The sequence below is a fragment of the Rhinolophus sinicus genome, chromosome 11, assembly GCF_057876585.1.
Source record: "Rhinolophus sinicus isolate RSI-liver-muscle chromosome 11, RSI-T2T, whole genome shotgun sequence".
NCBI classification, from domain to species: Eukaryota; Metazoa; Chordata; class Mammalia; order Chiroptera; family Rhinolophidae; genus Rhinolophus; species Rhinolophus sinicus.
The window spans coordinates 27,278,733-27,304,630 of NC_142511.1; the positions used below are offsets into that span (position 1 = coordinate 27,278,733).

Sequence of the window (25,898 nt, forward strand, 5' to 3'; positions counted from 1 at the left end):
TATGCCGGTCTGGGTGCGGGGAGTCCCAGGATGCCAGAGTTCCACGACTTCTGGCACCATCAGGGAAGTGGCAGTGTCCCATGGAGCCCCGGGTGGCGCGAAGGGGCCTCGCTGTCGGCCAGGAGTAGCCCGCCGCCCACGCCAGGGGCATTAGGAAGAGGCGGGGAGCCGGACTGGGGGGGGACGCGGTGCTGGCAGAGCCGGCCCGCGGGTCGATGCTCGCCACCGGAGCGGCTCATCTGCATGGCGGGCGCTCACGAGACAGGCCGGGAGCAGGCTCTTGGGGCGCGGGAGCCGGGTCCCAGCGTCTACGGCCATACCACCCTGAACGCGCCCGATCTCCTCTGATCTCGGGAGCTAAGCAGGGAGGGGCCTGGTTAGTACTTGCATGGGAGACCTCCTGGGAATACCTGTAGGCTTTTGCTCGCCTCTCCTTTTGCGCCGCCGCCCCGGCGTGCCTCCCTCCGAATCCCTGCCGCCCCTTGCCCCTCTGCAACCCCTGCAGCCGCCCAGCCAGCCGAAGGTCCCGCTGGCCAGAGGAGGGACAGCCGCCCAGCACTACAAGCTCGCATCCCCGGCCGCACACCAGGCCTGTCGGCCAGGGCTCCCCCCCTCTCCCTCTTCTTAGTGCTCTTCGCCGAGGCAGGCCGTCAGCCTGCAGCAGTCAGCCGCGTCTAGGTCGCCGCCGCCGCCACCGCCATCGCAGGGCTCCCTCTCGCTCCCCGACCCTGCCGCCGCCGCAACCCCCAACGCCCAAGCCCAGGGCTGCCTGCCGGCGCAGGCTTCCACCAGGCTCTCTCCATCCCAGGACGTGCCGGTCCTTTGCACCTCGGCCCGAGCCCAGGGGACGCCCATCCCTGCGCCTGCCCCTGGGCCCCGAGACACAGGATCGGCGTGTCCTCGGGCAAACGGGACGCCCACCCGCCCCGCCCCACCGCAGTCTTCTGTCTCCGCGGGCAGGCACCTCTCCCCACACCCCCGCGCGTCCCCTCCCGTCTCCCACAAGAGGCAGGAGCCCTCCCTTCCCGCCGGCCACGGTGTCCCCGACACAAAGGGCACAAAGAGCCGGGACAAACCAGGGGACGGCGGGAGCAGCACCCCAACACACCACGCGCCATCGACTCCAGGGGAGACCGCCACAAGGGAAGAGCAGGCACGCAGGCACACAATCCTCACAACCAGGGTGCCTGGGGGCTGCCACTCTCCTCCCGCGGGCGGGTCCCTGGGCGGGGCTCAGAGCCCACTGGCCCTCCGGAGACCCTGGCGGCCCGCCCCGGGGGCTTCAATGGTGACTGCCAACGCCAGGGCAATGCCTCCTTGGCGGAGCCCAGCCCCGGGCACGACCACACTCCGGTGGAGAAGCCACCACTTCAACACAGCCTCAGTGCGTCTGTCCCAGTCCGTGTGCCCGAATGGGCGTCCCTCCCACCCTCCCCCACCCCATGTCTGTCTGGCTCTGTGACGTGCCTGTTGGGTTCTGGCTCTGGCTCAGGAGCTCTCTCCCCGCGTGCCAGCCCCCTCTTTCTCTGTCTCTGTCCATGTCTCTCTGTATGTCTAGACACATACATGTACATATACGTGTATATTTCCATCTCGCTCCCTCTTACTCCTCCTCCCGTTCTGTCTGTCTGTCCCTGTCCTGCGGGGACTCTAGTCCCTCTGCCCGCACAAGAACGCAGGATTTGGCGAGGCCAAGAAGGAACACCCACAGAGCCACGGATAGGGGGCTCATAGCACCATGTCTCACGGGCGGCTGGCTTGGAGACACGGCAAGCCGGAGCCGCCCGATCCCCCACCTGCTGGCCGATTCTCTGCCAACCAACAGACCCACCAAGCCGGCCCACTGCAGTCCGCGCCCCTCTGCAATTTGCAGTCCACCATCCGCGCTTCCTAGCTTGGCCACCGCAGCTCTGCCGGTGTCCAATGGCCAACTGGCAACAGCTGAAGGCCAAGCGGTAACAGCTGATGTCAGTGCAGCCCCACGCAGTACCCCCGTCCCCCGGTACCCCCGTCTCCCCGTCACCCCTGTCTCCGTTCCCCCGGTTCCCCGTCTTCCTGTCCCCCGTCTCCCGGGTCCCCCGTCCCCACGTTCCACCATCCCCCCTATTCCGGTCCCCCCCGTCCCCTGTTCCCCCCGTCCCCTGATCCCCCTGTTCCCCCGTACCCCCATCCACCCTCTCCCAGTCCACCCGTCCCCCGGTGCCCCCGTCCCCCCAGTGCCCCATCCCCCGTCCCCCGCTCCCCCGTTCCCCCAGTCCCCCCACGCCCCTGGTCCACCCGTCCCCCATTCCCTCGTCTCCCGTTCCCCCCCTCCCCGGGTCCCCCGACCCCCGTTCCCCCGTCTCCCGGTCCTCCGTCTCGCGGTCCACCTGTCCCCCGGTCCCCCAGTCCCAACGTCTCCCCGTCCCCCCGTCCCTCCTTCGCCTGGTCCCCCCGTCCCCCCATACCCCCGGTCTCCCGTTCCCCGGTCCCCCGTCTCCTGGTCCCCCGGTCCCCCGGTTCCCCCGGCGCCCAGGCGCCCTTCTACCGGTCCCCCCGTTCCCCGGTCGCCCCGTCTCCCGGTCCCCAGTCTCCCGGTCCCCTGTCTCCCGGTCGCCCGGTCTTCCGGTCCCCCGGTCCTCCGTCCAGTGTTACCCCCTTCCCCCGGTCCCCCGGTCCCCCCATCTCCCTGTCCCTCTGTCTCCCGGTCCGGCCGCACACCCATCCCCCCGTCTCCCGGTCCCCCGTCTCCCGGTCGCCCGGTCCCCAGGTCCCCCGTCTCCCGGTCCCCTCATCCCCTGGACCCCCAACCCCCGGTCCCTGGTCCCCCGGTCCCCCAGTCCCCCGGTTCCCCCATCGCCCTGGCCCCCGTCTACCGATCCCCCAGTTCTCCGTTCGCCCCGTCTTCCGGTCCTCCCGTCCCACAGTCTCCCGTCTCCCGGTGTCCCATCTCCCGGTCACCCCGTCCCCGGTCCCCCGTCTCGCGGTCCCCCGTCTCCTAGTCGCCCCGTTCCCCGGTACCCGATCTCCCGGTCCCCTCATCCCCCAGTCCCCCAACCCCCGGTCCCCCGGTCCCCCCGTCCCCCGGTTCCCGGACCCCCGGTCCCCCCATCTCCCGGTCCACTGGTACCCCCGTCCCCCCAGTCCATTCATGCCCCTGGTCACCCCGTCGCCCGGTCCCCTATCCCCCGGTCCCCCCAACCTCCGGTCCCCCGGTCCGCGGGTCCCCTGGTCCCCCCATCCGCCGTTCCCCCGGTCCCCCCCGTCTCCGTTGCCCCGGTCCCCCCGTCCCCCGGTCCCCCCGTACCCCGGTCCCCCCGACCCTCCAGTCCCCCTGTCCCTCTGTCTCCCGGTCCCCCCGTCACCCCGTCCCCCCGGCCCCAGGTCCCCCATCTCCCGGTCCCCCCGTCTCACGGTCCCCCGTTCCCCCGTTTCCCGGTCCCCCCCTCCCCATGTCCCTCGTCCCCCAGTACCCTCGTACTCCTGTCCCTCCATCCACCGGTCTCCTGGTCCCTCCGTCCCACCGTCCGCCAGTCCCACCGTCCTCTCATTCCCCCAATCCCCCAGTCCCCCAGTCTCCCTGTCCCCCAATTCCCCGGTCTCCCTTTCCCCTGGTACCGTGTCCCCCCATCTCCCGGTCCCCCCGTCCCCTGGTCCCACTGTCTCCCAGTACCCAGTCCCCCTGTCCCCCCGGTCCCCCGGTCCCCTTGTCCCCCCATCCCCCAGTCCCCCCGTCCCCCCGGCCCTCTCGTACTCCCGTCCCCCCATCTTCCGGTCACCCCTTCCCCCCGTCCCACATGCCCCCGTCTCCCAGACCCCCCGTCCCCCGGTTCTCCCAGTTCCAACGGTCTCCCTGTCCCCCTGCCACCCTTCCCCCATCTCCTGGTACCCCGTCCCCCGGTACCCCCGCCCCGGGTTCCTACAGTCCCACCGTTCTCCCTGTCCCCCCCCTTACACCCGTCTCCCGGTCCCCTGTCCCCCGGTCCTCCCATCCCCCGGTCCCCCTGTCCCCCCGTTCTGTCTGTCGGTCCCTGTCCTGCGGGGACTCTAGTCCCTCCGCCCGCACAAGAACCCAGGATTTGGCGAGGCCAAGAAGGAACACCAACAGAGCCACGGATAGGGGGCTCATAGCACCATGTCTCACGGGCGGCTGGCTTGGAGACACGGCAAGCCGGAGCCGCCCGATCCCCAACCTGCCGGACGATTCTCTGCCAACCAACAGACCCACCAAGCCGGCCCACTGCAGTCCGCGCCCCTCTGCAATTTGCAGTCCACCATCCGCGCTTCCTACCTTGGCCACCGCAGCTCTGCCAGTGGCCAATGGCCAACTGGCAACAGCTGATGGCCAAGCGGTAACAGCTGATGTCCGTGCAGCCCCCACGCAGCACCCCTCCACGCGAGGCCCAGAGCCTGGAAAGTGCTCTCTGCAAGTCTGTCCCCACAGTCCCCGTCTGTCTCTCTCCGCCTACCTCTTGCTCCGTCTCTGGCCTTCTCTCATCCTCTCTCTCAACACCCTGGGTCAGGAGAGGTGATGTGTAGCCAGTGAAGTGACCAGTGATCGGGCGGGACGCCGGTCGCTGATGAGGGGCGAGGGCCCAGACAGAAGGCTGTGTGACGAAGGGTGGCGGCAGTCTGGAGGTGCTGCCCCCTGGTCGCGGGTGGCTCTCCCTGGCTTTGGGCCAGTGGGTGGGGCCGGCCAGGGCCAGGGCCTGGGTTGCACGTCCCTAGGGTGGAGGGGACTGAGAGGACCCTGCGACCCCCTCGGTGGCCCTGAGTGGTGGGGACAGCACAGCAGCAAGGGGGGTGTGCGGTTGTGGGGCTGGGGGGGGGGATGAGAGGGGTTGGGGTAGGGGGGCGTGGTAAAAGCCATTCCGGGCGTGGGGAGTCCCAGGATGCCAGGGCGCCCAGACATATGTCACAGTCAGGGAAGTGACAGAGGCCTGTGGAGCCACTGGGGGGCGCGAAGGGGCCTCGCTGCGGGCCAGGAGTAGCTCGTCGCCCACACCAGCACCAGCGGCGACCGGAGGAGGCGGGGAGCGGGCGGGAGGCACTCGGGCAGACATGCTCGCCACCCGAGCGGCCCAGCAGCATGGCGCGTGCGCTCAGGAGGCAAGTCGGGAGCAGGCTCTTGGAGTGCCGGGAGCCGGGTCCCAGTGCCTAAGGCCATACCACCCTGAACGCAGCAGATCTCGTCTGATCTCGGAAGCGAAGCAGGGTCTGTCCTGGTTAGTACTTGGATGGGAGACCGCCTGGGAATACCTGTTGGCTTTTGCTAGCGTCTCCTTTTGCATCGCCGCTCCGGCGTGGCTCCCTCTGCAGCCTCCCAGCCAGCCGCAGGTCCCCCTGACCAGCAGAGGGTCAGCCGCCCGGCACTACAAGCTGGCAGCCCCGGCCGCACACCAGGCCCGTGGGCCAGGGCTCCCCCCACACACCCTCCTCTCAGTCCTCTTCGGTCCCGCAGGCCGTCATCGCGAATCCTTCGCCGACTTGCGGTCGCCGCCACCGCCGCCTGCGCCAAAGCCACCGCCACCACCGGGCTCCCCCCCCCCACCCCCCCCCCCCCCCCCCCCCCCGCCAGCGCTGCCCTCGCCCCCGCCCCTGTCCCCGCCCCCGCCGCCGCCACCGCCAAACTCCCTCAAACTCCCTCCTGTGCTCTCCCCACCTCGGCCGCCAGCACCGCGCTCCCCATCTCCGCCACCAGTGCTGCCCTCTCCCCCACCCCCGCCCCCGCCGCCGCCATATCCGTACTCCCTCAATTCCCTCCTCCGCTCTCCCCGCCTCCAGCACCGCCATCTCCCCCGCCCCCGCCCCAGACCCCCGCAGCCACCATCGCCATACTCCCTCAGTCTCCCGCCTCTGCTCTCCCGGCCTCCGCCGCCAGCACCGCCCTCACGCCCTCCCCAGCCCCCGCTGCCGCCATTGCCGCACTCCCTCAATTCCCTCCTCTGCTCTCCCCGCCTCCAGCACCGCCATCTTCCCCGCCCCCGCCCCAGCCCCCGCCGCCACCAATGCCATACTCGCTCAGTCTCCCGCCTCTGCTCTCCTGGCCTCCGCCGCCAGCACCGCCCTCACGCCCTCCCCAGCCCCCGCCGCCACCGCCGCCGCCATCGGCCCCCGTGTCCCAGCGCCCACCGTCAAAGCCCCCATTGTCGCCGCCGCCATCGTCGCCCTGGCGCCATCCACGCGGTTGCCATCGCCTACCTCGCCACCCTCCCCTGCCTCCGCCGCCGCCGCCGCCGCCGCCGCCGCCGCAGCCGCCCCCGCCGCCGCCGCGGGATCCTCCCACAACTCCCAGGCCCAGGGTTGCCTGCTGGTGCAGGCCTCCACCAGCCTTGGGGCTGCGGTTGGGGGTAAACCTGGTGGCGGTAGGGGGGCGGGTTGTATGCCGGTCTGGGTGCGGGGAGTCCCAGGATGCCAGAGTTCCACGACTTCTGGCACCATCAGGGAAGTGGCAGTGTCCCATGGAGCCCCGGGTGGCGCGAAGGGGCCTCGCTGTCGGCCAGGAGTAGCCCGCCGCCCACGCCAGGGGCATTAGGAAGAGGCGGGGAGCCGGACTGGGGGGGGACGCGGTGCTGGCAGAGCCGGCCCGCGGGTCGATGCTCGCCACCGGAGCGGCTCATCTGCATGGCGGGCGCTCACGAGACAGGCCGGGAGCAGGCTCTTGGGGCGCGGGAGCCGGGTCCCAGCGTCTACGGCCATACCACCCTGAACGCGCCCGATCTCCTCTGAGCTCGGGAGCTAAGCAGGGAGGGGCCTGGTTAGTACTTGCATGGGAGACCTCCTGGGAATACCTGTAGGCTTTTGCTCGCCTCTCCTTTTGCGCCGCCGCCCCGGCGTGCCTCCCTCCGAATCCCTGCCGCCCCTTGCCCCTCTGCAACCCCTGCAGCCGCCCAGCCAGCCGAAGGTCCCGCTGGCCAGAGGAGGGACAGCCGCCCAGCACTACAAGCTCGCATCCCCGGCCGCACACCAGGCCTGTCGGCCAGGGCTCCCCCCCTCTCCCTCTTCTTAGTGCTCTTCGCCGAGGCAGGCCGTCAGCCTGCAGCAGTCAGCCGCGTCTAGTTCGCCGCCGCCGCCACCGCCATCGCAGGGCTCCCTCTCGCTCCCCGACCCTGCCGCCGCCGCAACCCCCAACGCCCAAGCCCAGGGCTGCCTGCCGGCGCAGGCTTCCACCAGGCTCTCTCCATCCCAGGACGTGCCGGTCCTTTGCACCTCGGCCCGAGCCCAGGGGACGCCCATCCCTGCGCCTGCCCCTGGGCCCCGAGACACAGGATCGGCGTGTCCTCGGGCAAACGGGACGCCCACCCGCCCCGCCCCACCGCAGTCTTCTGTCTCCGCGGGCAGGCACCTCTCCCCACACCCCCGCGCGTCCCCTCCCGTCTCCCACAAGAGCCAGGAGCCCTCCCTTCCCGCCGGCCACGGTGTCCCCGACACAAAGGGCACAAAGAGCCGGGACAAACCAGGGGACGGCGGGAGCAGCACCCCAACACACCACGCGCCATCGACTCCAGGGGAGACCGCCACAAGGGAAGAGCAGGCACGCAGGCACACAATCCTCACAACCAGGGTGCCTGGGGGCTGCCACTCTCCTCCCGCGGGCGGGTCCCTGGGCGGGGCTCAGAGCCCACTGGCCCTCCGGAGACCCTGGCGGCCCGCCCCGGGGGCTTCAATGGTGACTGCCAACGCCAGGGCAATGCCTCCTTGGCGGAGCCCAGCCCCGGGCACGACCACACTCCGGTGGAGAAGCCACCACTTCAACACAGCCTCAGTGCGTCTGTCCCAGTCCGTGTGCCCGAATGGGCGTCCCTCCCACCCTCCCCCACCCCATGTCTGTCTGGCTCTGTGACGTGCCTGTTGGGTTCTGGCTCTGGCTCAGGAGCTCTCTCCCCGCGTGCCAGCCCCCTCTTTCTCTGTCTCTGTCCATGTCTCTCTGTATGTCTAGACACATACATGTACATATACGTGTATATTTCCATCTCGCTCCCTCTTACTCCTCCTCCCGTTCTGTCTGTCTGTCCCTGTCCTGCGGGGACTCTAGTCCCTCTGCCCGCACAAGAACGCAGGATTTGGCGAGGCCAAGAAGGAACACCCACAGAGCCACGGATAGGGGGCTCATAGCACCATGTCTCACGGGCGGCTGGCTTGGAGACACGGCAAGCCGGAGCCGCCCGATCCCCCACCTGCTGGCCGATTCTCTGCCAACCAACAGACCCACCAAGCCGGCCCACTGCAGTCCGCGCCCCTCTGCAATTTGCAGTCCACCATCCGCGCTTCCTAGCTTGGCCACCGCAGCTCTGCCGGTGTCCAATGGCCAACTGGCAACAGCTGAAGGCCAAGCGGTAACAGCTGATGTCAGTGCAGCCCCACGCAGTACCCCCGTCCCCCGGTACCCCCGTCTCCCCGTCACCCCTGTCTCCGTTCCCCCGGTTCCCCGTCTTCCTGTCCCCCGTCTCCCGGGTCCCCCGTCCCCACGTTCCACCATCCCCCCTATTCCGGTCCCCCCCGTCCCCTGTTCCCCCCGTCCCCTGATCCCCCTGTTCCCCCGTACCCCCATCCACCCTCTCCCAGTCCACCCGTCCCCCGGTGCCCCCGTCCCCCCAGTGCCCCATCCCCCGTCCCCCGCTCCCCCGTCCCCCCAGTCCCCCCACGCCCCTGGTCCACCCGTCCCCCATTCCCTCGTCTCCCGTTCCCCCCCTTCCCGGGTCCCCCGACCCCCGTTCCCCCGTCTCCCGGTCCTCCGTCTCGCGGTCCACCTGTCCCCCGGTCCCCCAGTCCCAACGTCTCCCCGTCCCCCCGTCCCTCCTTCGCCTGGTCCCCCCGTCCCCCCATACCCCCGGTCTCCCGTTCCCCGGTCCCCCGTCTCCTGGTCCCCCGGTCCCCCGGTTCCCCCGGCGCCCAGGCGCCCTTCTACCGGTCCCCCCGTTCCCCGGTCGCCCCGTCTCCCGGTCCCCAGTCTCCCGGTCCCCTGTCTCCCGGTCGCCCGGTCTTCCGGTCCCCCGGTCCTCCGTCCAGTGTTACCCCCTTCCCCCGGTCCCCCGGTCCCCCCATCTCCCTGTCCCTCTGTCTCCCGGTCCGGCCGCACACCCATCCCCCCGTCTCCCGGTCCCCCGTCTCCCGGTCGCCCGGTCCCCAGGTCCCCCGTCTCCCGGTCCCCTCATCCCCTGGACCCCCAACCCCCGGTCCCTGGTCCCCCGGTCCCCCAGTCCCCCGGTTCCCCCATCGCCCTGGCCCCCGTCTACCGATCCCCCAGTTCTCCGTTCGCCCCGTCTTCCGGTCCTCCCGTCCCACAGTCTCCCGTCTCCCGGTGTCCCATCTCCCGGTCACCCCGTCCCCGGTCCCCCGTCTCGCGGTCCCCCGTCTCCTAGTCGCCCCGTTCCCCGGTACCCGATCTCCCGGTCCCCTCATCCCCCAGTCCCCCAACCCCCGGTCCCCCGGTCCCCCCGTCCCCCGGTCCCCGGTCCCCCGGTCCCCCCATCTCCCGGTCCACTGGTACCCCCGTCCCCCCAGTCCATTCATGCCCCTGGTCACCCCGTCGCCCGGTCCCCTATCCCCCGGTCCCCCCAACCTCCGGTCCCCCGGTCCGCGGGTCCCCTGGTCCCCCCATCCGCCGTTCCCCCGGTCCCCCCCGTCTCCGTTGCCCCGGTCCCCCCGTCCCCCGGTCCCCCCGTACCCCGGTCCCCCCGACCCTCCAGTCCCCCTGTCCCTCTGTCTCCCGGTCCCCCCGTCACCCCGTCCCCCCGGCCCCAGGTCCCCCATCTCCCGGTCCCCCCGTCTCACGGTCCCCCGTTCCCCCGTTTCCCGGTCCCCCCCTCCCCATGTCCCTCGTCCCCCAGTACCCTCGTACTCCTGTCCCTCCATCCACCGGTCTCCTGGTCCCTCCGTCCCACCGTCCGCCAGTCCCACCGTCCTCTCATTCCCCCAATCCCCCAGTCCCCCAGTCTCCCTGTCCCCCAATTCCCCGGTCTCCCTTTCCCCTGGTACCGTGTCCCCCCATCTCCCGGTCCCCCCGTCCCCTGGTCCCACTGTCTCCCAGTACCCAGTCCCCCTGTCCCCCCGGTCCCCCGGTCCCCTTGTCCCCCCATCCCCCAGTCCCCCCGTCCCCCCGGCCCTCTCGTACTCCCGTCCCCCCATCTTCCGGTCACCCCTTCCCCCCGTCCCACATGCCCCCGTCTCCCAGACCCCCCGTCCCCCGGTTCTCCCAGTTCCAACGGTCTCCCTGTCCCCCTGCCACCCTTCCCCCATCTCCTGGTACCCGGTCCCCCGGTACCCCCGCCCCGGGTTCCTACAGTCCCACCGTTCTCCCTGTCCCCCCCCTTACACCCGTCTCCCGGTCCCCTGTCCCCCGGTCCTCCCATCCCCCGGTCCCCCTGTCCCCCCGTTCTGTCTGTCGGTCCCTGTCCTGCGGGGACTCTAGTCCCTCTGCCCGCACAAGAACCCAGGATTTGGCGAGGCCAAGAAGGAACACCAACAGAGCCACGGATAGGGGGCTCATAGCACCATGTCTCACGGGCGGCTGGCTTGGAGACACGGCAAGCCGGAGCCGCCCGATCCCCAACCTGCCGGACGATTCTCTGCCAACCAACAGACCCACCAAGCCGGCCCACTGCAGTCCGCGCCCCTCTGCAATTTGCAGTCCACCATCCGCGCTTCCTACCTTGGCCACCGCAGCTCTGCCAGTGGCCAATGGCCAACTGGCAACAGCTGATGGCCAAGCGGTAACAGCTGATGTCCGTGCAGCCCTCACGCAGCACCCCTCCACGCGAGGCCCAGAGCCTGGAAAGTGCTCTCTGCAAGTCTGTCCCCACAGTCCCCGTCTGTCTCTCTCCGCCTACCTCTTGCTCCGTCTCTGGCCTTCTCTCATCCTCTCTCTCAACACCCTGGGTCAGGAGAGGTGATGTGTAGCCAGTGAAGTGACCAGTGATCGGGCGGGACGCCGGTCGCTGATGAGGGGCGAGGGCCCAGACAGAAGGCTGTGTGACGAAGGGTGGCGGCAGTCTGGAGGTGCTGCCCCCTGGTCGCGGGTGGCTCTCCCTGGCTTTGGGCCAGTGGGTGGGGCCGGCCAGGGCCAGGGCCTGGGTCGCACGTCCCTAGGGTGGAGGGGACTGAGAGGACCCTGCGACCCCCTCGGTGGCCCTGAGTGGTGGGGACAGCACAGCAGCAAGGGGGGTGTGCGGTTGTGGGGCTGGGGGGGGGGATGAGAGGGGTTGGGGTAGGGGGGCGTGGTAAAAGCCATTCCGGGCGTGGGGAGTCCCAGGATGCCAGGGCGCCCAGACATATGTCACAGTCAGGGAAGTGACAGAGGCCTGTGGAGCCACTGGGGGGCGCGAAGGGGCCTCGCTGCGGGCCAGGAGTAGCTCGTCGCCCACACCAGCGGCGACCGGAGGAGGCGGGGAGCGGGCGGGAGGCACTCGGGCAGACATGCTCGCCACCCGAGCGGCCCAGCAGCATGGCGCGTGCGCTCAGGAGGCAAGTCGGGAGCAGGCTCTTGGAGTGCCGGGAGCCGGGTCCCAGTGCCTAAGGCCATACCACCCTGAACGCAGCAGATCTCGTCTGATCTCGGAAGCGAAGCAGGGTCTGTCCTGGTTAGTACTTGGATGGGAGACCGCCTGGGAATACCTGTTGGCTTTTGCTAGCGTCTCCTTTTGCATCGCCGCTCCGGCGTGGCTCCCTCTGCAGCCTCCCAGCCAGCCGCAGGTCCCCCTGACCAGCAGAGGGTCAGCCGCCCGGCACTACAAGCTGGCAGCCCCGGCCGCACACCAGGCCCGTGGGCCAGGGCTCCCCCCACACACCCTCCTCTCAGTCCTCTTCGGTCCCGCAGGCCGTCATCGCGAATCCTTCGCCGACTCGCGGTCGCCGCCACCGCCGCCTGCGCCAAAGCCACCGCCACCACCGGGCTCCCCACCCCCTCCACCCCCCCCCCCCCCCCCCCCGCCAGCGCTGCCCTCGCCCCCGCCCCTGTCCCCGCCCCCGCCGCCGCCACCGCCAAACTCCCTCAAACTCCCTCCTGTGCTCTCCCCACCTCGGCCGCCAGCACCGCGCTCCCCATCTCCGCCACCAGTGCTGCCCTCTCCCCCACCCCCGCCCCCGCCGCCGCCATATCCGTACTCCCTCAATTCCCTCCTCCGCTCTCCCCGCCTCCAGCACCGCCATCTCCCCCGCCCCCGCCCCAGACCCCCGCAGCCACCATCGCCATACTCCCTCAGTCTCCCGCCTCTGCTCTCCCGGCCTCCGCCGCCAGCACCGCCCTCACGCCCTCCCCAGCCCCCGCTGCCGCCATTGCCGCACTCCCTCAATTCCCTCCTCTGCTCTCCCCGCCTCCAGCACCGCCATCTTCCCCGCCCCCGCCCCAGCCCCCGCCGCCACCAATGCCATACTCGCTCAGTCTCCCGCCTCTGCTCTCCTGGCCTCCGCCGCCAGCACCGCCCTCACGCCCTCCCCAGCCCCCGCCGCCACCGCCGCCGCCATCGGCCCCCGTGTCCCAGCGCCCACCGTCAAAGCCCCCATTGTCGCCGCCGCCATCGTCGCCCTGGCGCCATCCACGCGGTTGCCATCGCCTACCTCGCCACCCTCCCCTGCCTCCGCCGCCGCCGCCGCCGCCGCCGCCGCCGCAGCCGCCCCCGCCGCCGCCGCGGGATCCTCCCACAACTCCCAGGCCCAGGGTTGCCTGCTGGTGCAGGCCTCCACCAGCCTTGGGGCTGCGGTTGGGGGTAAACCTGGTGGCGGTAGGGGGGCGGGTTGTATGCCGGTCTGGGTGCGGGGAGTCCCAGGATGCCAGAGTTCCACGACTTCTGGCACCATCAGGGAAGTGGCAGTGTCCCATGGAGCCCCGGGTGGCGCGAAGGGGCCTCGCTGTCGGCCAGGAGTAGCCCGCCGCCCACGCCAGGGGCATTAGGAAGAGGCGGGGAGCCGGACTGGGGGGGGACGCGGTGCTGGCAGAGCCGGCCCGCGGGTCGATGCTCGCCACCGGAGCGGCTCATCTGCATGGCGGGCGCTCACGAGACAGGCCGGGAGCAGGCTCTTGGGGCGCGGGAGCCGGGTCCCAGCGTCTACGGCCATACCACCCTGAACGCGCCCGATCTCCTCTGAGCTCGGGAGCTAAGCAGGGAGGGGCCTGGTTAGTACTTGCATGGGAGACCTCCTGGGAATACCTGTAGGCTTTTGCTCGCCTCTCCTTTTGCGCCGCCGCCCCGGCGTGCCTCCCTCCGAATCCCTGCCGCCCCTTGCCCCTCTGCAACCCCTGCAGCCGCCCAGCCAGCCGAAGGTCCCCCTGGCCAGAGGAGGGACAGCCGCCCAGCACTACAAGCTCGCATCCCCGGCCGCACACCAGGCCTGTCGGCCAGGGCTCCCCCCCTCTCCCTCTTCTTAGTGCTCTTCGCCGAGGCAGGCCGTCAGCCTGCAGCAGTCAGCCGCGTCTAGGTCGCCGCCGCCGCCACCGCCATCGCAGGGCTCCCTCTCGCTCCCCGACCCTGCCGCCGCCGCAACCCCCAACGCCCAAGCCCAGGGCTGCCTGCCGGCGCAGGCTTCCACCAGGCTCTCTCCATCCCAGGACGTGCCGGTCCTTTGCACCTCGGCCCGAGCCCAGGGGACGCCCATCCCTGCGCCTGCCCCTGGGCCCCGAGACACAGGATCGGCGTGTCCTCGGGCAAACGGGACGCCCACCCGCCCCGCCCCACCGCAGTCTTCTGTCTCCGCGGGCAGGCACCTCTCCCCACACCCCCGCGCGTCCCCTCCCGTCTCCCACAAGAGGCAGGAGCCCTCCCTTCCCGCCGGCCACGGTGTCCCCGACACAAAGGGCACAAAGAGCCGGGACAAACCAGGGGACGGCGGGAGCAGCACCCCAACACACCACGCGCCATCGACTCCAGGGGAGACCGCCACAAGGGAAGAGCAGGCACGCAGGCACACAATCCTCACAACCAGGGTGCCTGGGGGCTGCCACTCTCCTCCCGCGGGCGGGTCCCTGGGCGGGGCTCAGAGCCCACTGGCCCTCCGGAGACCCTGGCGGCCCGCCCCGGGGGCTTCAATGGTGACTGCCAACGCCAGGGCAATGCCTCCTTGGCGGAGCCCAGCCCCGGGCACGACCACACTCCGGTGGAGAAGCCACCACTTCAACACAGCCTCAGTGCGTCTGTCCCAGTCCGTGTGCCCGAATGGGCGTCCCTCCCACCCTCCCCCACCCCATGTCTGTCTGGCTCTGTGACGTGCCTGTTGGGTTCTGGCTCTGGCTCAGGAGCTCTCTCCCCGCGTGCCAGCCCCCTCTTTCTCTGTCTCTGTCCATGTCTCTCTGTATGTCTAGACACATACATGTACATATACGTGTATATTTCCATCTCGCTCCCTCTTACTCCTCCTCCCGTTCTGTCTGTCTGTCCCTGTCCTGCGGGGACTCTAGTCCCTCTGCCCGCACAAGAACGCAGGATTTGGCGAGGCCAAGAAGGAACACCCACAGAGCCACGGATAGGGGGCTCATAGCACCATGTCTCACGGGCGGCTGGCTTGGAGACACGGCAAGCCGGAGCCGCCCGATCCCCCACCTGCTGGCCGATTCTCTGCCAACCAACAGACCCACCAAGCCGGCCCACTGCAGTCCGCGCCCCTCTGCAATTTGCAGTCCACCATCCGCGCTTCCTAGCTTGGCCACCGCAGCTCTGCCGGTGTCCAATGGCCAACTGGCAACAGCTGAAGGCCAAGCGGTAACAGCTGATGTCAGTGCAGCCCCACGCAGTACCCCCGTCCCCCGGTACCCCCGTCTCCCCGTCACCCCTGTCTCCGTTCCCCCGGTTCCCCGTCTTCCTGTCCCCCGTCTCCCGGGTCCCCCGTCCCCACGTTCCACCATCCCCCCTATTCCGGTCCCCCCCGTCCCCTGTTCCCCCCGTCCCCTGATCCCCCTGTTCCCCCGTACCCCCATCCACCCTCTCCCAGTCCACCCGTCCCCCGGTGCCCCCGTCCCCCCAGTGCCCCATCCCCCGTCCCCCGCTCCCCCGTCCCCCCAGTCCCCCCACGCCCCTGGTCCACCCGTCCCCCATTCCCTCGTCTCCCGTTCCCCCCCTCCCCGGGTCCCCCGACCCCCGTTCCCCCGTCTCCCGGTCCTCCGTCTCGCGGTCCACCTGTCCCCCGGTCCCCCAGTCCCAACGTCTCCCCGTCCCCACGTCCCTCCTTCGCCTGGTCTCCCCGTCCCCCCATACCCCGGTCTCCCGTTCCCCCGTCCCCCGTCTCCTGGTCCCCCGGTCCCCCGGTTCCCCCGGCGCCCAGGCGCCCTTCTACCGGTCCCCCCGTTCCCCGGTCGCCCCGTCTCCCGGTCCCCAGTCTCCCGGTCCCCTGTCTCCCGGTCGCCCGGTCTTCCGGTCCCCTGGTCCTCCGTCCAGTGTTACCCCCTTCCCCCGGTCCCCCGGTCCCCCCATCTCCCTGTCCGTCTGTCTCCCGGTCCGGCCGCACACCCATCCCCCCGTCTCCCGGTCCCCCGTCTCCCGGTCGCCCGGTCCCCAGGTCCCCCGTCTCCCGGTCCCCTCATCCCCTGGACCCCCAACCCCCGGTCCCTGGTCCCCCGGTCCCCCAGTCCCCCGGTTCCCCCATCGCCCTGGCCCCCGTCTACCGATCCCCCAGTTCTCCGTTCGCCCCGTCTTCCGGTCCTCCCGTCCCACAGTCTCCCGTCTCCCGGTGTCCCATCTCCCGGTCACCCCGTCCCCGGTCCCCCGTCTCGCGGTCCCCCGTCTCCTAGTCGCCCCGTTCCCCGGTACCCGATCTCCCGGTCCCCTCATCCCCCAGTCCCCCAACCCCCGGTCCCCCGGTCCCCCCGTCCCCCGGTCCCCGGTCCCCCGGTCCCCCCATCTCCCGGTCCACTGGTACCCCCGTCCCCCCAGTCCATTCATGCCCCTGGTCACCCCGTCGCCCGGTCCCCTATCCCCAGGTCCCCCCAACCTCCGGTCCCCCGGTCCGCGGGTCCCCTGGTCCCCCCATCCGCCGTTCCCCCGGTCCCCCCCGTCTCCGTTGCCCCGGTCCCCCCGTCCCCCGGTCCCCCCGTACCCCGGTCCCCCCGACCCTCCAGTCCCCCTGTCCCTCTGTCTCCCGGTCCCCCCGTCACCCCGTCCCCCCGGCCCCAGGTCCCCCATCTCCCGGTCCCCCCGTCTCACGGTCCCCCGTTCCCCCGTTTCCCGGTCCCCCCCTCCCCATGTCCCTCGTCCCCCAGTACCCTCGTACTCCTGTCCCTCCATCCACCGGTCTCCTGGTCCCTCCGTCCCACCGTCCGCCAGTCCCACCGTCCTCTCATTCCCCCAATCCCCCAGTCCCCCAGTCTCCCTGTCCCCCAATTCCCCGGTCTCCCTTTCCCCTGGTACCGTGTCCCCCCATCTCCCGGTCCCCCCGTCCCCTGGTCCCACTGTCTCCCAGTACCCAGTCCCCCTGTCCCCCCGGTCCCCCGGTCCCCTTGTCCCCCCATCCCCCAGTCCCCCCGTCCCCCCGGCCCTCTCGTACTCCCGTCCCCCCATCTTCCGGTCACCCCTTCCCCCCGTCCCACATGCCCCCGTCTCCCAGACCCCCCGTCCCCCGGTTCTCCCAGTTCCAACGGTCTCCCTGTCCCCCTGCCACCCTTCCCCCATCTCCTGGTACCCCGTACCCCGGTACCCCAGCCCCGGGTTCCTACAGTCCCACCGTTCTCCCTGTCCCCCCCCTTACACCCGTCTCCCGGTCCCCTGTCCCCCGGTCCTCCCATCCCCCGGTCCCCCTGTCCCCCCATTCTGTCTGTCGGTCCCTGTCCTGCGGGGACTCTAGTCCCTCTGCCCGCACAAGAACGCAGGATTTGGCGAGGCCAAGAAGGAACACCAACAGAGCCACGGATTGGGGGCTCATAGAACCATGTCTCACGGGCTGCTGGCTTGGAGACACGGCAAGCCGGAGCCGCCCGATCCCCAACCTGCCGGACGATTCTCTGCCAACCAACAGACCCACCAAGCCGGCCCACTGCAGTCCGCGCCCCTCTGCAATTTGCAGTCCACCATCCGCGCTTCCTACCTTGGCCACCGCAGCTCTGCCAGTGGCCAATGGCCAACTGGCAACAGCTGATGGCCAAGCGGTAACAGCTGATGTCCGTGCAGCCCCCACGCAGCACCCCTCCACGCGAGGCCCAGAGCCTGGAAAGTGCTCTCTGCAAGTCTGTCCCCACAGTCCCTGTCTGTCTCTCTCCGCCTACCTCTTGCTCCGTCTCTGGCCTTCTCTCATCCTCTCTCTCAACACCCTGGGTCAGAGGAGGTGATGTGTAGCCAGTGAAGTGACCAGTGATCGGGCGGGACGCCGGTCGCTGATGAGGGGCGAGGGCCCAGACAGAAGGCTGTGTGACGAAGGGTGGCGGCAGTCTGGAGGTGCTGCCCCCTGGTCGCGGGTGGCTCTCCCTGGCTTTGGGCCAGTGGGTGGGGCCGGCCAGGGCCAGGGCCTGGGTCGCACGTCCCTAGGGTGGAGGGGACTGAGAGGACCCTGCGACCCCCTCGGTGGCCCTGAGTGGTGGGGACAGCACAGCAGCAAGGGGGGTGTGCGGTTGTGGGGCTGGGGGGGGGGGATGAGAGGGGTTGGGGTAGGGGGCGTGGTAAAAGCCATTCCGGGCGTGGGGAGTCCCAGGATGCCAGGGCGCCCAGACATATGTCACAGTCAGGGAAGTGACAGAGGCCTGTGGAGCCACTGGGGGGCGCGAAGGGGCCTCGCTGCGGGCCAGGAGTAGCTCGTCGCCCACACCAGCGGCGACCGGAGGAGGCGGGGAGCGGGCGGGAGGCACTCGGGCAGACATGCTCGCCACCCGAGCGGCCCAGCAGCATGGCGCGTGCGCTCAGGAGGCAAGTCGGGAGCAGGCTCTTGGAGTGCCGGGAGCCGGGTCCCAGTGCCTAAGGCCATACCACCCTGAACGCAGCAGATCTCGTCTGATCTCGGAAGCGAAGCAGGGTCTGTCCTGGTTAGTACTTGGATGGGAGACCGCCTGGGAATACCTGTTGGCTTTTGCTAGCGTCTCCTTTTGCATCGCCGCTCCGGCGTGGCTCCCTCTGCAGCCTCCCAGCCAGCCGCAGGTCCCCCTGACCAGCAGAGGGTCAGCCGCCCGGCACTACAAGCTGGCAGCCCCGGCCGCACACCAGGCCCGTGGGCCAGGGCTCCCCCCACACACCCTCCTCTCAGTCCTCTTCGGTCCCGCAGGCCGTCATCGCGAATCCTTCGCCGACTCGCGGTCGCCGCCACCGCCGCCTGCGCCAAAGCCACCGCCACCACCGGGCTCCCCACCCCCCCCACCCCCCCACCCCCCCCCCCCGCCAGCGCTGCCCTCGCCCCCGCCCCTGTCCCCGCCCCCGCCGCCGCCACCGCCAAACTCCCTCAAACTCCCTCCTGTGCTCTCCCCACCTCGGCCGCCAGCACCGCGCTCCCCATCTCCGCCACCAGTGCTGCCCTCTCCCCCACCCCCGCCCCCGCCGCCGCCATATCCGTACTCCCTCAATTCCCTCCTCCGCTCTCCCCGCCTCCAGCACCGCCATCTCCCCCGCCCCCGCCCCTGACCCCCGCAGCCACCATCGCCATACTCCCTCAGTCTCCCGCCTCTGCTCTCCCGGCCTCCGCCGCCAGCACCGCCCTCACGCCCTCCCCAGCCCCCGCTGCCGCCATTGCCGCACTCCCTCAATTCCCTCCTCTGCTCTCCCCGCCTCCAGCACCGCCATCTTCCCCGCCCCCGCCCCAGCCCCCGCCGCCACCAATGCCATACTCGCTCAGTCTCCCGCCTCTGCTCTCCCGGCCTCCGCCGCCAGCACCGCCCTCACGCCCTCCCCAGCCCCCGCCGCCACCGCCGCCGCCATCGGCCCCCGTGTCCCAGCGCCCACCGTCAAAGCCCCCATTGTCGCCGCCGCCATCGTCGCCCTGGCGCCATCCACGCGGTTGCCATCGCCTACCTCGCCACCCTCCCCTGCCTCCGCCGCCGCCGCCGCCGCCGCCGCAGCCGCCCCCGCCGCCGCCGCGGGGTCCTCCCACAACTCCCAGGCCCAGGGTTGCCTGCTGGTGCAGGCCTCCACCAGCCTTGGGGCTGCGGTTGGGGGTAAACCTGGTGGCGGTAGGGGGGCGGGTTGTATGCCGGTCTGGGTGCGGGGAGTCCCAGGATGCCAGAGTTCCACGACTTCTGGCACCATCAGGGAAGTGGCAGTGTCCCATGGAGCCCCGGGTGGCGCGAAGGGGCCTCGCTGTCGGCCAGGAGTAGCCCGCCGCCCACGCCAGGGGCATTAGGAAGAGGCGGGGAGCCGGACTGGGGGGGGACGCGGTGCTGGCAGAGCCGGCCCGCGGGTCGATGCTCGCCACCGGAGCGGCTCATCTGCATGGCGGGCGCTCACGAGACAGGCCGGGAGCAGGCTCTTGGGGCGCGGGAGCCGGGTCCCAGCGTCTACGGCCATACCACCCTGAACGCGCCCGATCTCCTCTGATCTCGGGAGCTAAGCAGGGAGGGGCCTGGTTAGTACTTGCATGGGAGACCTCCTGGGAATACCTGTAGGCTTTTGCTCGCCTCTCCTTTTGCGCCGCCGCCCCGGCGTGCCTCCCTCCGAATCCCTGCCGCCCCTTGCCCCTCTGCAACCCCTGCAGCCGCCCAGCCAGCCGAAGGTCCCGCTGGCCAGAGGAGGGACAGCCGCCCAGCACTACAAGCTCGCATCCCCGGCCGCACACCAGGCCTGTCGGCCAGGGCTCCCCCCCTCTCCCTCTTCTTAGTGCTCTTCGCCGAGGCAGGCCGTCAGCCTGCAGCAGTCAGCCGCGTCTAGGTCGCCGCCGCCGCCACCGCCATCGCAGGGCTCCCTCTCGCTCCCCGACCCTGCCGCCGCCGCAACCCCCAACGCCCAAGCCCAGGGCTGCCTGCCGGCGCAGGCTTCCACCAGGCTCTCTCCATCCCAGGACGTGCCGGTCCTTTGCACCTCGGCCCGAGCCCAGGGGACGCCCATCCCTGCGCCTGCCCCTGGGCCCCGAGACACAGGATCGGCGTGTCCTCGGGCAAACGGGACGCCCACCCGCCCCGCCCCACCGCAGTCTTCTGTCTCCGCGGGCAGGCACCTCTCCCCACACCCCCGCGCGTCCCCTCCCGTCTCCCACAAGAGGCAGGAGCCCTCCCTTCCCGCCGGCCACGGTGTCCCCGACACAAAGGGCACAAAGAGCCGGGACAAACCAGGGGACGGCGGGAGCAGCACCCCAACACACCACGCGCCATCGACTCCAGGGGAGACCGCCACAAGGGAAGAGCAGGCACGCAGGCACACAATCCTCACAACCAGGGTGCCTGGGGGCTGCCACTCTCCTCCCGCGGGCGGGTCCCTGGGCGGGGCTCAGAGCCCACTGGCCCTCCGGAGACCCTGGCGGCCCGCCCCGGGGGCTTCAATGGTGACTGCCAACGCCAGGGCAATGCCTCCTTGGCGGAGCCCAGCCCCGGGCACGACCACACTCCGGTGGAGAAGCCACCACTTCAACACAGCCTCAGTGCGTCTGTCCCAGTCCGTGTGCCCGAATGGGCGTCCCTCCCACCCTCCCCCACCCCATGTCTGTCTGGCTCTGTGACGTGCCTGTTGGGTTCTGGCTCTGGCTCAGGAGCTCTCTCCCCGCGTGCCAGCCCCCTCTTTCTCTGTCTCTGTCCATGTCTCTCTGTATGTCTAGACACATACATGTACATATACGTGTATATTTCCATCTCGCTCCCTCTTACTCCTCCTCCCGTTCTGTCTGTCTGTCCCTGTCCTGCGGGGACTCTAGTCCCTCTGCCCGCACAAGAACGCAGGATTTGGCGAGGCCAAGAAGGAACACCCACAGAGCCACGGATAGGGGGCTCATAGCACCATGTCTCACGGGCGGCTGGCTTGGAGACACGGCAAGCCGGAGCCGCCCGATCCCCCACCTGCTGGCCGATTCTCTGCCAACCAACAGACCCACCAAGCCGGCCCACTGCAGTCCGCGCCCCTCTGCAATTTGCAGTCCACCATCCGCGCTTCCTAGCTTGGCCACCGCAGCTCTGCCGGTGTCCAATGGCCAACTGGCAACAGCTGAAGGCCAAGCGGTAACAGCTGATGTCAGTGCAGCCCCACGCAGTACCCCCGTCCCCCGGTACCCCCGTCTCCCCGTCACCCCTGTCTCCGTTCCCCCGGTTCCCCGTCTTCCTGTCCCCCGTCTCCCGGGTCCCCCGTCCCCACGTTCCACCATCCCCCCTATTCCGGTCCCCCCCGTCCCCTGTTCCCCCCGTCCCCTGATCCCCCTGTTCCCCCGTACCCCCATCCACCCTCTCCCAGTCCACCCGTCCCCCGGTGCCCCCGTCCCCCCAGTGCCCCATCCCCCGTCCCCCGCTCCCCCGTCCCCCCAGTCCCCCCACGCCCCTGGTCCACCCGTCCCCCATTCCCTCGTCTCCCGTTCCCCCCCTCCCCGGGTCCCCCGACCCCCGTTCCCCCGTCTCCCGGTCCTCCGTCTCGCGGTCCACCTGTCCCCCGGTCCCCCAGTCCCAACGTCTCCCCGTCCCCACGTCCCTCCTTCGCCTGGTCCCCCCGTCCCCCCATACCCCCGGTCTCCCGTTCCCCCGTCCCCCGTCTCCTGGTCCCCCGGTCCCCCGGTTCCCCCGGCGCCCAGGCGCCCTTCTACCGGTCCCCCCGTTCCCCGGTCGCCCCGTCTCCCGGTCCCCAGTCTCCCGGTCCCCTGTCTCCCGGTCGCCCGGTCTTCCGGTCCCCTGGTCCTCCGTCCAGTGTTACCCCCTTCCCCCGGTCCCCCGGTCCCCCCATCTCCCTGTCCGTCTGTCTCCCGGTCCGGCCGCACACCCATCCCCCCGTCTCCCGGTCCCCCGTCTCCCGGTCGCCCGGTCCCCAGGTCCCCCGTCTCCCGGTCCCCTCATCCCCTGGACCCCCAACCCCCGGTCCCTGGTCCCCCGGTCCCCCAGTCCCCCGGTTCCCCCATCGCCCTGGCCCCCGTCTACCGATCCCCCAGTTCTCCGTTCGCCCCGTCTTCCGGTCCTCCCGTCCCACAGTCTCCCGTCTCCCGGTGTCCCATCTCCCGGTCACCCCGTCCCCGGTCCCCCGTCTCGCGGTCCCCCGTCTCCTAGTCGCCCCGTTCCCCGGTACCCGATCTCCCGGTCCCCTCATCCCCCAGTCCCCCAACCCCCGGTCCCCCGGTCCCCCCGTCCCCCGGTCCCCGGTCCCCCGGTCCCCCCATCTCCCGGTCCACTGGTACCCCCGTCCCCCCAGTCCATTCATGCCCCTGGTCACCCCGTCGCCCGGTCCCCTATCCCCCGGTCCCCCCAACCTCCGGTCCCCCGGTCCGCGGGTCCCCTGGTCCCCCCATCCGCCGTTCCCCCGGTCCCCCCCGTCTCCGTTGCCCCGGTCCCCCCGTCCCCCGGTCCCCCCGTACCCCGGTCCCCCCGACCCTCCAGTCCCCCTGTCCCTCTGTCTCCCGGTCCCCCCGTCACCCCGTCCCCCCGGCCCCAGGTCCCCCATCTCCCGGTCCCCCCGTCTCACGGTCCCCCGTTCCCCCGTTTCCCGGTCCCCCCCTCCCCATGTCCCTCGTCCCCCAGTACCCTCGTACTCCTGTCCCTCCATCCACCGGTCTCCTGGTCCCTCCGTCCCACCGTCCGCCAGTCCCACCGTCCTCTCATTCCCCCAATCCCCCAGTCCCCCAGTCTCCCTGTCCCCCAATTCCCCGGTCTCCCTTTCCCCTGGTACCGTGTCCCCCCATCTCCCGGTCCCCCCGTCCCCTGGTCCCACTGTCTCCCAGTACCCAGTCCCCCTGTCCCCCCGGTCCCCCGGTCCCCTTGTCCCCCCATCCCCCAGTCCCCCCGTCCCCCCGGCCCTCTCGTACTCCCGTCCCCCCATCTTCCGGTCACCCCTTCCCCCCGTCCCACATGCCCCCGTCTCCCAGACCCCCCGTCCCCCGGTTCTCCCAGTTCCAACGGTCTCCCTGTCCCCCTGCCACCCTTCCCCCATCTCCTGGTACCCCGTCCCCCGGTACCCCAGCCCCGGGTTCCTACAGTCCCACCGTTCTCCCTGTCCCCCCCCTTACACCCGTCTCCCGGTCCCCTGTCCCCCGGTCCTCCCATCCCCCGGTCCCCCTGTCCCCCCATTCTGTCTGTCGGTCCCTGTCCTGCGGGGACTCTAGTCCCTCTGCCCGCACAAGAACGCAGGATTTGGCGAGGCCAAGAAGGAACACCAACAGAGCCACGGATTGGGGGCTCATAGAACCATGTCTCACGGGCTGCTGGCTTGGAGACACGGCAAGCCGGAGCCGCCCGATCCCCAACCTGCCGGACGATTCTCTGCCAACCAACAGACCCACCAAGCCGGCCCACTGCAGTCCGCGCCCCTCTGCAATTTGCAGTCCACCATCCGCGCTTCCTACCTTGGCCACCGCAGCTCTGCCAGTGGCCAATGGCCAACTGGCAACAGCTGATGGCCAAGCGGTAACAGCTGATGTCCGTGCAGCCCCCACGCAGCACCCCTCCACGCGAGGCCCAGAGCCTGGAAAGTGCTCTATGCAAGTCTGTCCCCACAGTCCCTGTCTGTCTCTCTCCGCCTACCTCTTGCTCCGTCTCTGGCCTTCTCTCATCCTCTCTCTCAACACCCTGGGTCAGAGGAGGTGATGTGTAGCCAGTGAAGTGACCAGTGATCGGGCGGGACGCCGGTCGCTGATGAGGGGCGAGGGCCCAGACAGAAGGCTGTGTGACGAAGGGTGGCGGCAGTCTGGAGGTGCTGCCCCCTGGTCGCGGGTGGCTCTCCCTGGCTTTGGGCCAGTGGGTGGGGCCGGCCAGGGCCAGGGCCTGGGTCGCACGTCCCTAGGGTGGAGGGGACTGAGAGGACCCTGCGACCCCCTCGGTGGCCCTGAGTGGTGGGGACAGCACAGCAGCAAGGGGGGTGTGCGGTTGTGGGGCTGGGGGGGGGGGATGAGAGGGGTTGGGGTAGGGGGCGTGGTAAAAGCCATTCCGGGCGTGGGGAGTCCCAGGATGCCAGGGCGCCCAGACATATGTCACAGTCAGGGAAGTGACAGAGGCCTGTGGAGCCACTGGGGGGCGCGAAGGGGCCTCGCTGCGGGCCAGGAGTAGCTCGTCGCCCACACCAGCGGCGACCGGAGGAGGCGGGGAGCGGGCGGGAGGCACTCGGGCAGACATGCTCGCCACCCGAGCGGCCCAGCAGCATGGCGCGTGCGCTCAGGAGGCAAGTCGGGAGCAGGCTCTTGGAGTGCCGGGAGCCGGGTCCCAGTGCCTAAGGCCATACCACCCTGAACGCAGCAGATCTCGTCTGATCTCGGAAGCGAAGCAGGGTCTGTCCTGGTTAGTACTTGGATGGGAGACCGCCTGGGAATACCTGTTGGCTTTTGCTAGCGTCTCCTTTTGCATCGCCGCTCCGGCGTGGCTCCCTCTGCAGCCTCCCAGCCAGCCGCAGGTCCCCCTGACCAGCAGAGGGTCAGCCGCCCGGCACTACAAGCTGGCAGCCCCGGCCGCACACCAGGCCCGTGGGCCAGGGCTCCCCCCACACACCCTCCTCTCAGTCCTCTTCGGTCCCGCAGGCCGTCATCGCGAATCCTTCGCCGACTCGCGGTCGCCGCCACCGCCGCCTGCGCCAAAGCCACCGCCACCACCGGGCTCCCCACCCCCCCCACCCCCCCACCCCCCCCCCCCCCCCCCGCCAGCGCTGCCCTCGCCCCCGCCCCTGTCCCCGCCCCCGCCGCCGCCACCGCCAAACTCCCTCAAACTCCCTCCTGTGCTCTCCCCACCTCGGCCGCCAGCACCGCGCTCCCCATCTCCGCCACCAGTGCTGCCCTCTCCCCCACCCCCGCCCCCGCCGCCGCCATATCCGTACTCCCTCAATTCCCTCCTCCGCTCTCCCCGCCTCCAGCACCGCCATCTCCCCCGCCCCCGCCCCTGACCCCCGCAGCCACCATCGCCATACTCCCTCAGTCTCCCGCCTCTGCTCTCCCGGCCTCCGCCGCCAGCACCGCCCTCACGCCCTCCCCAGCCCCCGCTGCCGCCATTGCCGCACTCCCTCAATTCCCTCCTCTGCTCTCCCCGCCTCCAGCACCGCCATCTTCCCCGCCCCCGCCCCAGCCCCCGCCGCCACCAATGCCATACTCGCTCAGTCTCCCGCCTCTGCTCTCCCGGCCTCCGCCGCCAGCACCGCCCTCACGCCCTCCCCAGCCCCCGCCGCCACCGCCGCCGCCATCGGCCCCCGTGTCCCAGCGCCCACCGTCAAAGCCCCCATTGTCGCCGCCGCCATCGTCGCCCTGGCGCCATCCACGCGGTTGCCATCGCCTACCTCGCCACCCTCCCCTGCCTCCGCCGCCGCCGCCGCCGCCGCCGCAGCCGCCCCCGCCGCCGCCGCGGGGTCCTCCCACAACTCCCAGGCCCAGGGTTGCCTGCTGGTGCAGGCCTCCACCAGCCTTGGGGCTGCGGTTGGGGGTAAACCTGGTGGCGGTAGGGGGGCGGGTTGTATGCCGGTCTGGGTGCGGGGAGTCCCAGGATGCCAGAGTTCCACGACTTCTGGCACCATCAGGGAAGTGGCAGTGTCCCATGGAGCCCCGGGTGGCGCGAAGGGGCCTCGCTGTCGGCCAGGAGTAGCCCGCCGCCCACGCCAGGGGCATTAGGAAGAGGCGGGGAGCCGGACTGGGGGGGGACGCGGTGCTGGCAGAGCCGGCCCGCGGGTCGATGCTCGCCACCGGAGCGGCTCATCTGCATGGCGGGCGCTCACGAGACAGGCCGGGAGCAGGCTCTTGGGGCGCGGGAGCCGGGTCCCAGCGTCTACGGCCATACCACCCTGAACGCGCCCGATCTCCTCTGATCTCGGGAGCTAAGCAGGGAGGGGCCTGGTTAGTACTTGCAGTACTTGCATGGGAGACCTCCTGGGAATACCTGTAGGCTTTTGCTCGCCTCTCCTTTTGCGCCGCCGCCCCGGCGTGCCTCCCTCCGAATCCCT

General features: G+C 70.8%; 8 pseudogenes; all 8 read left to right on the forward strand.

Annotated features, from left to right (window-relative positions):
• The first annotated feature begins 306 nt into the window (after positions 1–306).
• Positions 307–426, forward strand: LOC148756780 (5S ribosomal RNA; annotated as a pseudogene).
• A 4,708-nt stretch (positions 427–5,134) lies between these two features.
• Positions 5,135–5,254, forward strand: LOC148756781 (5S ribosomal RNA; annotated as a pseudogene).
• Positions 5,255–6,666: 1,412 nt separating this feature from the next.
• On the forward strand, positions 6,667–6,786 carry LOC148756782 (5S ribosomal RNA; annotated as a pseudogene).
• Positions 6,787–11,488: 4,702 nt separating this feature from the next.
• Positions 11,489–11,608, forward strand: LOC148756783 (5S ribosomal RNA; annotated as a pseudogene).
• Positions 11,609–13,020: 1,412 nt separating this feature from the next.
• On the forward strand, positions 13,021–13,140 carry LOC148756784 (5S ribosomal RNA; annotated as a pseudogene).
• Positions 13,141–17,841: 4,701 nt separating this feature from the next.
• On the forward strand, positions 17,842–17,961 carry LOC148756785 (5S ribosomal RNA; annotated as a pseudogene).
• A 1,406-nt stretch (positions 17,962–19,367) lies between these two features.
• LOC148756786 (5S ribosomal RNA) lies at positions 19,368–19,487 on the forward strand (annotated as a pseudogene).
• Positions 19,488–24,189: 4,702 nt separating this feature from the next.
• Positions 24,190–24,309, forward strand: LOC148756787 (5S ribosomal RNA; annotated as a pseudogene).
• The last annotated feature ends 1,589 nt before the right edge of the window (positions 24,310–25,898 follow it).